The sequence below is a fragment of the Trichechus manatus genome, unplaced genomic scaffold (assembly GCF_000243295.1).
Source record: "Trichechus manatus latirostris isolate Lorelei unplaced genomic scaffold, TriManLat1.0 scaffold00006, whole genome shotgun sequence".
NCBI classification, from domain to species: domain Eukaryota; kingdom Metazoa; phylum Chordata; class Mammalia; order Sirenia; family Trichechidae; genus Trichechus; species Trichechus manatus.
Genome location: NW_004443942.1, coordinates 18918647 through 18932066, shown reverse-complemented (window position 1 = coordinate 18932066; position 13420 = coordinate 18918647).

Sequence of the window (13420 nt, the reverse complement as noted above, 5' to 3'; positions counted from 1 at the left end):
GCCCTATTTTGAGGGAAGTAGTAACCATGGAATCTCAGCCTTAACCTTTCCTCAGAAATGAATTCAAACCTCTCAAGGCACCCTTGGGGCCAGCTAAACAGAAGGCCATGCTGAGGAAGAAGGGAAGCTAAGACTCAAGGATTGTTCCTGCAGCTCTGTAAAGAGGCTCTTGGTTATCCATTTTGGATCAAGGGCTCCCATGTCCTATCTGCAGCTCCCAGAAGTCCTAGGGAATAACACCTCCTCGCTCCCATCTTCCCACACAGGGGTACAGGTACTATGAGGCTGAAGTCTCCCCATGATTGAGATTCTATATTCTAGCAGGCATTCTAACTTCCTGGTTCTCTTCTGAGCCACCCCCACTGCTCCTGCAAGAACCAGGCAGTAGAGATTATCCTTCATGCAAAACTGAGGGATTGTATTTACAAAGCTTGTTGGGGGGTTGATTGATTTTGACATTATCTCTCAGGCTCTTTAAGTTCGAATGAGAAACAAATCATCTTAGGAATCAGGTAGAGGAGGAAATGTCATAGAGAGAGACAGCCACAAACAAACGCAGATGGAGGTCCCCCTGGAGAGGCTGGCAGCAGAGGAAGTCAGCACATTACAGTAAGGTCTTGACCTCAGTGGATTAGGAGGCTATCAGATTCACAAAGAACATGATGACAGTTAAACAAATCCTAGCCTAGCAGAGAGGGAACACTCTCCCAAGGATTTTAGCTACAATAATCAGACAATTTAAAAATGGGTTATAGCTAACATTGCAGGCAGAGTGAAAGGAGAGAACTTACACATTTGTTAAACACCTACTGCATTCCATGTGTGATGGTTTATATACATTATCTAGCTAGGGGACATGACACAAGTTACTTAACTGCACTGAGACTCAATTTGCATCTGTAAAATAGCACCTACCTCATAGAATTCTTATAGGAAATAAGGCAAAGTATGTGAAAGTCCCTGGTACTGTACCTGGTGGAGACTCTGGGTGGTGCAAACAGTTAATGTGCTCTGCTGCTAACCAAAAGGGTAGAGGTTCAAGTCCAGCCAGAAGCTCCTTGGAAGAAAGGCCTGGTGATCTATTTCCAAAAAATTAGGGTCCACAGTGAAGGGAAATGGAAAACTATCCTGCAATTTTCAAATAAACCTTGGTGTTTAAGATTCAGTAACCCCTTGACCAAGCCAGTAATCTTACTTTATTGAAGACAATGATAGAAAAAGGCATGCATGTGTGTACAATGCAGCGTTGTTTGTAAGAGCAAGCCAAGGGAAACAAGTTGATTGCCCATCAGTAGAGCAATACCCAACGACACTGAATGGAATAAGGTTGACCTAGAAGACATCCATGCTATACTAATTGGAAAAGCAATTTGTAGACTCGTATGTATAGTATGACTCCCACTTTGTTTAAAAAAGCGAAGCTTATGTATAAATAGATATTTTGCTTGTAAACGTAAGAAAATTCAGAAAAAACACTCACAAAACTGTCAAGAGTGTGTGGTGGGATAATTTTTGGAATATTAACTTGCATTTATCCTCCATGTATTTCTTCCCTTCCTTTGTTGTGAGCAGATGGTCAGGACTTTTTGTGGTCTTTTGCCATAAGGAAGGTTTTTGTCGCAGGGCCGGAAGCCAAAGTTGTCTGCAAGACACTTCCAACCCTGATCATGAATTTTATGAAACATAAACTCAAGGAGTCCTGGCTGCACAATAGTTAAGTGCTCAGCTGCTAACCCAAAGGTTGGAGATTTGAACCCACCCAGCTGCTCCTCGGGAGAGAAGACCTGGTGATCGGCTCCCATAAAGATCATACCCATTGATGTCAACTAATAGCAACACTGTATGACAGAATAGAACTGCATTATAGGGTTTCCTAAACTGTAATCTCTGTGGGGAGCCCTGGTGGTACAGTGGTTAAGAGCTTGGCTCCTAACCAAGAGGTTGGCAGTTAGAATCCACCAGCCGTTCTTGGAAACCCTATGGGGCAGTTCTACTCTGTCCTATAGGGTCACTATGAGTCAGAATCGACTTGACAGCAAAGGGTTTGGGTGTTTTTGTTTTTGTTTTTGTTTTTGTTTTTCAATCTTTATGGACTCCATTGAATCTGTAAAGATTACAGCCTAGGAAATCCTATGAGGCAGTTCTATTCTGTCATATAGGGTTGCTATGAGTCAGAATCAACTCTAGGGCACACAACAACAACAAACTCTTTGAGGAGATTATATTTGGTATCCTGGAGGAGTTGGAGAGGGAAGGGAGGGCCTTTGAAATGAAAATGTGATAGAAGTCCAGAGTCCTGGAGAGAGAGGGCCTCTTACTTATGCTTACACCGTACTCATTTCTACATATAAGCATTGCCAGGAGGAGAAAGTCCTCAGGTGGGATGGCCTTGGGAACCATTCCAAAGCCTCACCAAAGATCCTCCTGGCTTCAAGAGAGGTAGCAGAAGAATTAGCACAGGAAAAGATCACGTGGTATGAGATCGTGGATGCCGCAAGAGTAGAGATCATAGACTAAGTCCAGTTTGAATGCCCAGAGCTTGTGCTGCATAAGAGTCTGGAACCCTTGCCCAACCCTGAGGGGTTGGGGTGACAATAATGGCTGAGATTGAATACTTAATCATCTGATGGGTTCGGGGAGGGTGTAGCTCAGAACTGAATTTCATTTCACGTAAAAAAAAAAAAAAACAAAACAAACCCTGCTATTTCTTGCACATTTGAGTTTGTGGAATACGATTCATATTTACTACAAGTAATGGGATTCGAGATTCAGAGGGAAGAATTTCACTTCTTACATCACTTAATTTCATTTTTTATTGTTTTTATTTTAGCAGATTTTATTTTTTAGAGGAGTTTTAGGTTTTCAGAAATACTGTGCAGAAACTATAGAGTTCCCATTTTCTGCTCCCTCCCCCTGCACATTATTTCTCCTATTAACATCTTGCATTGCTGTGGTACATTTGTTACAATTGATGAACCAATATTGATACATTATTATTAACTACATCATGTAATTTTCAAGTGAAAAGAAAATGGATTTTTGATTTTTCTTTTTTTGCTCCCTCCCTCCCCCCAGGATTTTTCTAATAAAACTCTGTTTAATGTTCATCCCACCCTTTCAGTCTAGTGACAACCTCTCTACAGGAATAGGGTCAGCTGCAAAAGCACCATTTCTGACCCAGAGACATGGGCCCCATGTATTCATTTAAACATCACTTGAAAGGTCCACATGCTCAAATGGTCTGACACTTGCGCACACAGGAATGCTCACCCTCTTGTGTCCTGAATTTTGGGTTCTCCTGAATGTTGAAATTCTCTACTCTCAGAAAGGAGCCCTCTTTTTACCACCTCTTCATCTGTCCCTTAACTCAAGTCATGCCATCAGTGTTTGACAAATTGTGAATATACCTTCACTCTCATTCATTTTCCAGGTTTCCTTGGTGAGATCTTTTTAAAATTTCTTTGGAGGACATCCCTCTTATGAAGAGGAAATGCCTCAAGGGGTGGGTAGGAAGGACAGCAGTTATGGTGATGACTGGGGACAGCTGCAGACAGTCTGAAGTGGACTCTGCTGCCAGTGCCACAGAAAAGATGACTCATTTTTGAAAAATGCAATAATTCCATCTAAGCCCCCTGCATGGGAGAAAAAGGAAGAAGTTCTTTTCTGCACATCAGTCCTAGGGTTCCACCAGTCCATTTAGTCTTAGTATCCACTGCTCCCAAACACATAGCCGCCTAACTATCAGACTAGGACTTTCCATTGATTACCTTAAGGGCACAGGTCCAATCTCCTGGTCATTGTATAAACTGTTACCCCTTGGTGATGAACCATCTCTGTTGCTCTTCTACTAGCCTAATCCTATCCATCTCTCCATGAAGTTTTACCTACCTCCTCCTGGCCACAGTCATCTTCTCTGAAACCACATGTCACATACACATATCCATATTGTTCTTCTATTATAGTATGTGTTTGAATCTTTTCTTCTCAACAGGACTTTAAGCTATTGGAGGGCAGAGAACAAAACGAGCTAAGGCATCGATGTGTCTATGAAAGCCTTCATATAGTAACTAGAATCTCAACCTCCTTACAGTTTCTGTTAATGTGAACTTAACCATTCAGAAGTAGAAAATGTCAGCTTCTCACTCTTTCTGCTACAGGCTCCTGGATGCTTGATATAGCAATGGGGTTTCTGTTGGAATTTAGTTTGACAAGGGAAAGAAAGCAACTCTCAGCTAAGCTGTAAGCTAGCAACTGTCATAAAAGATCAGGGGGATGGATTGTTGAAAGTTGTGATTGAAATGAAATTCATAGTTATCTCTGGGTTTCTTTAGCCATACTATCCATGACCATGAGCACATGGGACAGTTGGTGAACTGGTCAACAGTAGGTCAAACATTAATTGGGCCATTCTACCAACCCCACCCCCTACACACATTGATCTGACTAGATCTTTGCCTGAATTCACCGCAAGTTGAGCAGTGGATGTGAAGTCAAGTCTGAGGTATTAATTTTAGAATCTATCTTTATGGAAGCTACTGGGGATTGGAATCAGAGAAAAGGAGACCGAAATAGGAAGCAGAAGGACAAACCTGTCAGCCTCGCAGCTTTGCTTCTGCTAGCCTCCAGAGTTAACCACAATAAAAGACAACACTACAAAAGGATCCCCACTGCAGCTGACAGTGAATGCAAGACACAGCCCCACTTACAGAATATCTTTGGTGGTGTAGGGCTCAGACGTCTCCTGACTGTTCTTGTTCTTTCCCTGAAACCTGTCATCTCCCAGAGGGATGGTATACATAATATTTTAATATTTAACATAAAACACATACAAGTAGTACTTCATCTGCCTGTATAATGTTCCTAGAAGTATATTTAGAATTTTAAGCTGTTCCAACTATTGCACATTTTGCCAAATTTTAGTCATTAAGGGAGTTGTGTTTAAACATCTGTTGACTACAGATGTTAAGCAGTGTGAAATATTCTTTTAAGATGCCAAAATGCAGTTAAAATGATAATATTTTTCTTAGTAACACATCATGCTACATCAGTGGAAACTCAGAAATATATTATTCAGTGAACAGCGAATGACAGTAATTCTCTAAACAAATCAGCTGGGGATCTCGACAGGTGAAGATTTAACTTTTAACTAAGTAATGTTAAATCACCAATGCCCATTTACCCAGGTCTTGACAGGGTCTCATTTTTGTCAAACCAAACAATGGTTAGGTGGAGTAAAATGTGAGGAAAGACATCCTTTTACCTCAGAGAATGAAGGTAGTTGGGTAAGAAATTCTCTTACTTTTGGCTGGGCCAATAACTCCTGAAGGTGTCAGAGTTTAAAACACGGAAATGCCAACTATTCTCTTGAATGCTAACATGGGGGTGTCTAATTTATCCCTGAGCTCAAGATTCAGGAAAAAATGTGTAGAACTTGGCCTGGACTTGCCTCAGCCTGGGTGATGAGCTCCACCTGAAATAATGGAAGAAACACACCTGCCATATGAGCAGAGAGAAGTTTTTCTTTTGTACTTCCGAAGGACCTGAAGCTGCCTTGTTTTGGTTGCTGGGTGGGGAAGTAGGAACAAGACTGGAGCTTCCAGAAGATGAATATTTCTTTAGTGTGAATTAAGTGGTATCAAGAGGCCTCACAGCTCGAAACAGCTCTCCTTCCTGCCTAAAATTCTACTGTTAGATTTTTTCTTCAGGGTTAAAACCTTGAGAGTTCCATACTTTCTGAGTAGAACAATAAAGCTGAGTAGGCAATGACTCTCTTTAAATTTTTTTTTTCTATTTCATGTCTAATTTTACCCACTTCCCAAAAGTAAGTTTTATATTTTCATGTGGACTGGGCCTACGTATGTAACCAGTTCAAACATCTTAATTTGTTGAATAAGTTAGTCTACAGCATCAGTCAAACTTTTCTTTAGACAACAGTGACCAGTGAATTACAACTAATTGGATGACCCGGTATTTCTTATTTTCATCATTCTTCAAAAATGTTGACTAAGCATCTGTGAAGTGTCAAGCCCTGCTCTAGGTTTTGGGGCAACAGAGGTAAAAATCGATAATCTCTCCTTTCAGCTCCCTGTCAATCTGATGGCGACACAGGCACATAGCCAGAGAATTATAAGACGGTGTGATAAATGGAGTCTCTGGGTGTTGCAAACAGTTAATGTGCTCCGCTGCTAACCAAAAGGTTGGAGGTTCCAGTCCACCCAGAGATGTCCCAGAAGATAAGCCTGCTGATCTACTTCCAGAAAAAAGCAACCACTGAAAACCCTATAGAGCACAGTTCTACTCTGACACACACAGGTCACCATGAGTCAGGGTCAACTCAACAGCAACTGGCACGTGGTGATAAGTGGTAACCGGTATATATGCATGATGATTTTAAGCACAAAGTCACAACAACCTCATCTTGACAGTGTATTAATGACTATGTCCTTGAATTTCCAAATATATTGAAAAAGTGTAATGAAGAGGTGCTAAATTAGTGTTTACAGATTATGTATTTATAGTATTTATCGGCTATGCAAAAGCATTAGACCGTGTGGATCGTAACCAATTATGGATAACATTGCGAAGAATGAGAATTCCAGAACATTTAATTGTGCTCATGCAGAACCTATACAGAGAGCAAGACGGAGTCGTTCAAACAGTACAAGGGGATACTGCATGGTTTAAAACCAGGAAAGGTGTGAGTCAGCGCTGTATCCTTTCACCATACTTATTCAATCTGTATGCTGAGCAAAATAATCTGAGAAGATGGACTATATGAAGAAAAACGTGACATCAGGATTAGAGAAAGACTTATTAACAATCTGCGATATGCAGATAACACAACCTTGCTTGCTGAGCAGAGAGAACTTGAAGCACTTACTGATGAAGATCAAAGACAAAAAGAAGAAGAAAAATCTTCACAACTGGACTAATAAGAAACATCGTAATAAAGGGAGGAAAGACTGACATTGTCAAGGATTTCGTTTTACTTGAATCCACAATAAATTCCCATGGAAGCAGCAGTCAAGAAATCAGACAAATTATTGCATTAGGCAAATCTGCTGCAAAAGACCTCTTTAAAGTGTTAAAAAGCAAAGATGTCACCTTGAGGACTAAGCTGCACCTGATCCAAGCCATGGTATTTTCAATCACCTCACATGTGTGTGAAAGCTGGGCAGTGAATAAGGACGACCAAAGAAGAATTGATGCCTTTGAATTATGATGTTGGCAAAGAATATTGCATATACCATGGACTTCCAGAAAAATGAACAGATCTGTCTTGGAAGAAGTACATCCAGAATTATCCTTAGAAGGGAAGATGATGAGACTTCGTCTCACATACTTTGGACGTGTTATCAGGAGGGACAAGTCCCTGGAAAAGGACATCATGCTTGGTAAAGCAGGGGGTCAGCAAAAAAGAGGAAGACCCTCAGTGAAATGGATTGGCACAGTGGCTGCAACAATGGGCTCATTGTGAGGATGGAACAGGACTACACAGTGTTTCGTTCTGTTGTACAGAGGGTCACTCTGAGTCAAAATCGACTCGATGGCACCTAACAACAATAACAACATTTGTAGAAAGCTCTACTATGTGTCTACTAGGGGTTGGAGGCAAGTGTTTGGGGAATAGGAGAATAGAAGTTGAAAAGGAAGTCTACACCATCTTAGCCACAAAAGAGTTCACAATTTAATTGGGGGGTATAAGAAATTATCAGGGATTAGGAAATTATTACGAATCAAGAAAACTTACAAATTTGTAAACAACAAGTATCAAACTGCGTGGGCAAAGAATAAGTGACATAGGTCTTGAGAAAAGGAAACAAGTGATGTAAGGTGGAATACCTTCAGAAAGGAGACAAATATGAGGTAGGCGTAGAAGGATTTGTCCAGTTTATGTTGGTGGTGTGAAAGGGCCCAAGCAACCTAAGCAATAGGAGTGGCAGGGGCAAATACCCAAATATGGTAACGAGGGTAACATTTTTTTGTAGTTGATATGTGATTATCACAGGGGTGGGGCGGGGGACTGTGCAATAAGCGACCAGCTAGTCAGAAGTTGAGTTTTGTGCAGTGTCTTTCACTAATTCATTATTAAGAACCATGCACTGGGCTGCATACTATGGATATGTTGTTGTTGTTGTTAGGTGCCGTCGAGTCAGTTCCAACTAAAAGCGACTCTATGTACTACAGAATGAAACATTGCCTGGTCCTGCGCCATCCTCACAATCGCTGTTATGCTTGATCCCATTGTTGCAGTCACTGTGTCAATCCATCTTATTTAGGGTCTTCCTCTTTTTCACTGACCCTGTACTTTACCAAGCATGATGTCCTTCTCCAGGGACTGATCCTTCCTGGTAACACTATGGATATAAGAATGAACAAAAATTCCTGCCATCTTGAAGTTTATAATCTAGTCCTAAAAAGAGACTCAATTTATCAGAGAGATTTAGACAAGCCTCAGTGTGTTGGGATCTCTGCCCCTTTCATTTCATGCTTCAAATACTGTCTGCCCAATGAAATTTTGATCTGTTCAGTCAAAATAATTTATAATGCTAATGATAATAGCTATCATTATTAAGTATCCCCTCAACCATGGTACTGTACTAAGCACTTCACATAGTAATCATCTTTCAAGTGTTTTGACGTACCAGGCACCACATTATGTTCTTTACAGAGATTACATAATTTAATCTTTACAAGTTTTAGAAGTAGGTACTATTATTATCCCATTGCCAATATGAGAAAACAGAGTCTCTACAGGGATAAATGATCTCTTCACAGTCAACCTGAACTTTTTTCGGGGGAGAGAGGATGCACAGAGAATGGGATGACCAATATTGTGTGCCTCCTGAAGTGATACAACATGTAGTACACAGCACCACTTATAAAGTGTTCTTGCCAAAAAAAGTTGCACGTGAGTCTAGTTAAACCTTTAGATCTAACTTTCAGTTTATTGAAAATATCGGGGTAAAAGGCCCAGATAAATGACACAAAGAAGAAGCAAACAGAAAAATTTAGAAATTGGGACTGTAGGATGGCTGACATGATTTTTTCAACATGTTGATAATCATTAGTTGTTATTAGTTGCCATTGAGTTGGCACCAACTCATGGTGACCTAAGGTATAACAGAATGAAACTTTGCCCAGTCCTGCGTCATCTTCATGACTATTAGTGTGCCTGAGTCCCTCGTTGTGACTTTGTATAGTGCCATCCAACCCAGGGGGCTCATCTTCAAGCACTACATCAGACAATATTCTGTTGTGATCCATAAGGTTTTCATTGGTTAATCTTCAGAAGTAGGTCACCAGGTTTTCTTTCTCATCTGTCTTAGTCTAGAAGTTCTGCTGAAATCTGTCCACCTGCTGATATTTGAAATACAAGTGGTATAGCTTTCAGAATCATAGCAAAACACAAGCTACCACAGTACAACAAACTGACAGACGGATGGTGGTGTGTATGTGTGTGTGTGTGGGTATATATATATATATATATATTTATACACACAGATAGAGAAATAAAATTACAAGTTTTGGTTTATGAAAACAGAGAGTACTCTTACCCATGATACTAAAGGTCATCTTATTAAATGTTATAAACTAACATGCTGTATAATCATAAATATATATATATGTATAATTTTTTAATTCCTATAGCTATGCCTTGAACTATAACCAGCTTTTAGATGCAATTTGTCTTGTATTTAGGTGATCGGGCTCACTGAAACACTTGAAACGTATTCTTTCAGAAAGCAATTGATGATTAATGAATATGTCTTATTTGCAAGACTCCTTACAACCGTGGCTCACTGTTTTTGTGTTTGTCTTAGTAAGATTCCTATTTAAGCTTTGATAATGTTTGAGCACATACTGCTGTCTTATAAGATTTATGTATTCTGACATAATTATTCAAAGTTCCTGATGAAATTATATGTAAGTACCCTGAAAATTTTAATTAATCAGAACACCAATTTACTAAGTAATGACATAATGCCCAACTTTAAAGTCATCTATTAAACCTGCATAGCAATCTGTTAATGATGTTCTGAGTTGTTTATTTTTGACAATATATATAGATAGATACATGTATATGTAGTCTATAGATAGATAGAGATTAATTTAATGTTTGGATCTTGTTTACTTCCTGATTTGAACAAGCCAATTTTTAGATAAGTGAGGAAATTTGAATATGGACTTGCCATTGGAGGATACCAAAAGAATATTCTTAATTTTGGGGGGTATGATAATGGCAGTGAAGTTATGGAGGGAAACAACAATATTGTTTGCAGATACATCCAAGGATGGTTAGAAACCCATTGCCATCGAGTCGATTCTGACTCATGGCAACCCTATAGGACAGAGTAGAACTGCCCCGTAGGGTTTCCAAGGAATGCCTGGTGGATTCAAACTGCCGACCTTTTGGTTAGCAGCCAAATTCTTATCCACTACGCCACCAGGGTTTCCCCAAGTATGTTAGGGGGAAATAATAAGAAGTCTGGAATTAAAAAAAAAAAAAATTTCAGAAAGAATAACTATAAAAAAAGACAGATGAAGCTTGTAAATTGCTGAAGTTGAGTGGTAGCTATGTGGAGGATGGTTAGATTAGTTTCCCAACTTGCCTGGGTGTGAGATATTGTTTTAAAATAAAAATTAGATTTAAAAATGCATGGCTTAAGTAATTAACTAGGCTAAAAACAGATCCTGCCATACCACTGAGTCCAGTTCTTTGCTCGGGAGAGGTGATCAGAATTCAAAAAAGAGGTATCAGAATCCAAAAAAACCAAAACCAAACCCATTGCCACCAGCTGATTCTGACTCATAGCAACCTTATAAGACAGAGTAGAACTGCCCCAGAGGGTTTCCAGGGCTGTAAATATTTACGGAAGCCAATTGCCACATCTTTCAGAGAATGGCTTGGGGGTTTGAATCACTGACCTTTTGGTTAGCAGCTGAGTGCTTAACCACTGCACCACCCGGGCTCCTTGGTATTGGAATTGGAGCATAGAAAACAGCTACAGCATGAAAGGAAATGCCTTTGCACTCCTGAACATACAGTCATAGCAGCAGGGGCTCCCAACAGGAAACTTCTCTTTTCTTTGAGAATGTTCACGCTGCTTCTTTATGGACTCTCCTTCTTTTCTCTTTGCCTTCAAGGCTGCCCTTGATGCTAATTTTGATCAAAATTCATGTCGATAAAATTTTAAATGTGAAGAAGAAGAAGAGTTTTTACAGTGTGGTTCACCTTGTGAGTTTGGCCTGGTCCTGGAGAGCTTGGAACACGGGCTGAAGAATTGGTCTTGTCTCTGAAAGAAGCAAAGGGCAGCTCCAACTTCTTAAACACAGACATGATGAAAACAACGCTTAAGGAGATTAGTTTCCTTAAAATTTCTGCCGAACATACCTATAGTGACCCTACAGGTAAAGTAGAACTGCCCCATAGGCTTTCCAGGGAGTGGTTGGTAGATTCAAACTATTGACCTTTTGGTTAGCAGCTGTAGCTCTTAACCACTGCACCACCAGGACTGCTAAACCCAATGCTGTTGAGTCCATTCTGACTCATAGCAACCACCCTAAAGGACAGAGTAGAACTGCCCCATAGGGGTTCCAAAACTGTAATGTTTATGGAAAATCCACCTTTAACAAAGGCATTTCTCATATTGCTAGGGTAGAAGCACCCCTAAATCCTGACTGTGGGGCTACCACAGGCAGAAAGACACTGCCTATGTCAGTCTCCTGCTTTGAATATGACCAGACTATTTTTCCACATCAAACCTGCAGGGAATAACAAAAATGATATCAACAAGTACTCTTCCGGAAACTGATCTATTAGACTAAATATGAAATCACTGATGCTTTCCAAGGGGAAACAAGACTAAAAGCTCCTGCATATAGCCTGTTTATAATAAGATATTTGTGTCTCAATTCCAGAAGCTGGCAATTAAACTCCCAGAAATGAACTGGCACCAATTCCAATGAATGAAATGACTATGAATCATTTCATTCTTGAAAATGAAACAAAGATGTGACTTAACAGGTGATGAGTTGGGTGGATGTGCAATATTTCCACAAACACTCAGCCACAATACTTTCTCCTCTTATTGGTATGATTCGGAACCCTTTAAACATTCCTGCATCTGAGCCTTTTGAGAGAGAAGAAACTGAGTATATCTGTTTAAACATGCTTAATGAATTATTTTTGTGAAAGTCTATCTTGCAGTGTTTCAGATAAGCTGATACATAATTTTAACTCAAAAAATTGAATGTCCCATGTAGCCAGCACATCCTATTAGAATCAAGTCTCTACTTTTGAATAGCTCCCTTACCTAAATGAGAAAAGAGGAGAGAGAGGACCAGAATTAACAGTCACTTTGTGACTATTCTTTTACAAAACCATCACTCGGAGCACATAAAGCTGTACTGGCCAATAAAGTAGCCACTAGTCACATAAAGTAGCCACTAGTCGTATATGAGGAGCCCTGGTGGCACAGTGGTTAAAGTGCTTGGCTGCTAACAAAAAGTTCAGCAGTTTGAATCCACTAGCCGCTCTGTGGGAGAAAGATGTGACAGTCGGCTTCTGTAAACGTTACAGCCTTGGAACCCCTATGAGGCAGTTCTACTCTGTCCTTTAGGGTGGTTGCTATAAGTCGGAATGGACTCAACGGCATTGGGTTTAGGAGCCCTGGTGGTGCAGTGGTTAAGAGCTACGGGTGCTAACCAAAAGGTAGGTAGTTTGAATCCACCAACCATTCCTTGGAAACCCTATGGGGCAATTCTACTCTACTTATAGGGTTGCTATGAGTCGGAATCAAAATTGAAATAATTTTGGAGTATACTTGAATGGCTAATTGAATTTTTGATATTTGGTACAAAATAATCATTTTAAAAGGCCCCTGGGTGGTGCAAGAGGTTTGTGATCAGCTACTAATCTAAAGTTTGGAGGGTCAAATGCACCCAGCAGCACCAAGGAAGAAAGGCCTGGTGATATACTTCCATAAAGATTACAGCCAAGACAACCCTATCTATGGAGAAGTTCTACTCTGTAACACACAGGGTTACCATGAGTCGGAATCAGTTCAACAGCAGCAGGTGGTTCAAAACAAAGGGAAAATAAAATCTTACTAATTGGAAAGGCCCAGGTATGATGAAGACATGCTTGCATTGTGGTGATAATCTTTTACCTTATGCGTTGTTCTTGTGGAAAAGAAGACACAGAAGAAGAAACAAAGTAGCAAACGGGAATTTCTTCTTCTTCTATCTAATGCTGGATTAATGCCTGCTATGTGGCAGTCTGCTTCTGTAAAGATTTACAGCCTTGGAAACCTTATGGGGCAGTTCTACTCTGTCCTACAGGGTTGCTGTGAGTTGGAATTGACTTGATGGCAGTGGGTATGTTTTGTTTTTTTTTTTTTGTGGTTTGCTAGCCAGT